Source organism: Octopus bimaculoides, chromosome 25 (assembly GCF_001194135.2).
Source record: "Octopus bimaculoides isolate UCB-OBI-ISO-001 chromosome 25, ASM119413v2, whole genome shotgun sequence".
Lineage (NCBI taxonomy): Eukaryota > Metazoa > Mollusca > Cephalopoda > Octopoda > Octopodidae > Octopus > Octopus bimaculoides.
In genome coordinates this window covers 6793301-6796291 of record NC_069005.1, presented here as the reverse complement: position 1 = coordinate 6796291, position 2991 = coordinate 6793301, and the positions used below count along the sequence as shown (strand labels likewise).

The following is a 2991-nucleotide window of genomic DNA, read 5'->3' as shown; positions in this document are numbered from 1 at the left end:
GCTTCCCAACCACATGGTTCCGGGTTCAGTCCCACTGCGCGGCACCTTGGTCAAGCGTCTTCTACTATAGTCCTGGACTGATTAAAACCTGGAAGTGAATTTGGGAGGCAGAAACTGAAAGAAACTTGCCGTGTGTGTGTTTGTTTGTTTACATCTGTCCTACCTCAGACAAAAGTCACGACATGAAGTGGTGTTGTCATTTGCACTTTTGTCAATAAACAGCCCATTCACATCATGTTTTTGAAGCCCCTTGAATTGAGAAATCCCTTACTTTATAACAGGTAAGGGTTAGCATCCCCCTGTCTAATGTTGCTCTTCACTTTTTTTCTGTGCTGCCAGTCATCACCTCCTCTCCCTTGAGCCACTTCTATTGACATCTGTCTCTCATTCTTATCATTTTCTCACCATTTTGCTAATTTCTATTTCAAGATCTTTATATTTGCTCAGTTTTTGGTCGGTCTTGACAGATATGTTTATATCAAATGGGACAGTCATATCAATGAGGAGTCATGATTTTTGTCTGAAGTCTTTCAATATAATGACTGGCCTATTTGCATCTCTCTTTCTGTCAGTTTGAACAGTGAAGTTCCAGAGGAGTGAGATGCGATCATTTTCAAGCACTGGTGGTGGTTTGTGTTCCTACCAATTTCTATCATGGAGCAGGTCCAAGTTTTGCAAATTACCCAGTGAATATACTGAGCTGCTCTATCATGCCTGTTGAGATACTCTGGAGGCGCAAGAAGACTGCACATGGAGACAACATGATCAATGGTTTCATTATTATTATTATCATTATTATTATTATTATTATTATTATTAAATACCTGTGTTTTTTTTTTTACTTCTCTGAAAAGCCTTAACATGTTTGTTTTTGTTTTTGTTTCTTTGACAGCTGTGTTTGGAGCCTAGTGGAAGTTTACATGTTAATGTGGAATTGCTGAATGGATCGTTCTCAGACGGTGAGTACCACTTGTTAGTTACGCTTCTCATTTGTCTTGACTGTTATCCGTTCCCTCTGACGCTATTGTTTGGTCGCCATTCTTTGAGGCGGTGCAGGGACCCGGGGATCACCATCAAGGAGTTTGGATTTTGTGTGCATGTGTGTGTGTGTGTGTGAGGGTGGGTTAGGGTTAGGGTTTCATCACACGAAGAAACAATCATGGGTTTCGAATAAGGTCAGCAGATGCATTCATTCATTCTTTGCTTAGTTTGTTTGGCCAATCATCATCATCGTCGTCGTTATCATCATACCAATCAGCATCAGCATCATCATCATCATCATCATCATAACCATCATCATCATCATCATCGCCATCATCATAACCATCATCATCATTATCATCATCATCATTGTGATCTTCATCATTATCATTATGATCATCATCATCTTCATCGCAATCACTGTCGTCATCATCATCATAATTATTGTCATTACCGCCATCCTCCTCCTCCTCATCATCACACACGTATACACACTGTAAATTAGTTGGCATTTGGAAGGGCATCCAGCTGTAGAAACCATGCCAAAGCTGACACTGGAGCATGATGCAGCTCCGTGCCTCACTGGATCCTGTTGAATGGTCCAGCCACTCTCAGCATGCAAAATGTATGTTAAATGATGATGATGATGATGAGAATGATATACAAACCACATGGCTCCGGGTTCAGTCCCACTGTGTGGCACCTTGGGCAAGTGTCTTCTACTATAGCCTTGGGCCGACCAAAGCCTTGTGAGTGGATTTGGTAGACAGAAACTGAAAGAAGCTCATCATGTATATATATATGTGTGTGTGTGTGTGTGTGTGTATGTGTTTGTGTGTCTGTGTTTGTCCCCCCAACATCAGTTGACAACTAATATTGGTGTGTTTACATCTCTGTAACTTTGCGGTTCAGCAAAAAATACCGATAGAATGAGTACTAGGCTTACAAAGAATAAGTCCTGGGGGTCGATTTGTTCAACTAAAGGCAGTGCTCCAGCATGGCCACAGTCAAATGACTGAAACAAGTAAAAGAATAAAAGAACATGCACACACACACACACACACACACGCACATACACACACATATTGTGCTATTGTTGTTGTTTAATTTTAGGTCTCCTTATTGAGAAGATGATAACCTTTCATCAAAGTTTAACCATCCATAACCATCACATCTATTTTGCAGGTTAATATAGCAGCACCATGTTATCTATTTTTAAATCTGGTTGAGCGTGATTTGCAAGAAATTTGGTTTCTATTTCCAGCTGGTTGAGCAACCACATAGAGGCTCTCTCATTGGCTTGCTAACAGGATGTTGGGTCGTGGAGATGTAGATGATAAATGATGAATATAGGCCAGTAAGAATTAACAGGGGGGATGGGGTTGTTCTGAGTGGGGTGTGGTGGCTTTTGTTAATTTAGTGCAATGCAAAATCAGACCAATTATGACAAAGTTGGGTCCGGAAGTGTCCCGGATTTCTGGATTTTCTTGTTTTCTGGAGACAGTTCTAATTATACACTTAAAATAAACTATGGAAAGAAAAGAGCTAAATTGTGATTTAACAGATTCGAATTAGTACAATGTCTAAAGCAGGGTCTGTTTGATATTTATCAATCCACTTAAAATGCTTGAAATACATCATAGATGCAGGAATGGCTGTGTGACAAGAAGCTTGCTTACCAACCACATGGTTCCGGGCTCTGTCCTACTGCATGACACTTTGGGCAAGTGTCTTCTGCTATAGCCTCAGGCTGACCAAAGCCTTGTAAGTGGATTTGGCAGAAGGAAACTGAAAGAAGCCTATTGTATATATATACATATATGTATTTATATATATATATATATATATATATCGGCGTAGGAGTGGCTGTATGGTAAGTAGCTTGCTTATGAACCGCATGGTACCGAGTTCAGTCCCACTGCATGGCACCTTGGGCATGTGTCTTCTACTATAGCCTCGGGCCGACCAAAGCCTTGTGAGTGGATTTGGTGGATGGAAACTGAAAGAAGC

General features: G+C 40.7%; 1 long non-coding RNA gene across 1 annotated transcript in view; it reads left to right on the top strand.

Annotated features, from left to right (window-relative positions):
* The first annotated feature begins 891 nt into the window (after positions 1 to 891).
* The window catches only part of LOC128250779 (uncharacterized), a 21902-nt gene continuing 19802 nt past the window's right edge, over positions 892 to 2991 (top strand). The window contains exon 1 of the long non-coding RNA XR_008266756.1: positions 892 to 959. This is a non-coding gene — a long non-coding RNA (uncharacterized LOC128250779). The remainder of the gene's footprint in view (positions 960 to 2991) is intronic.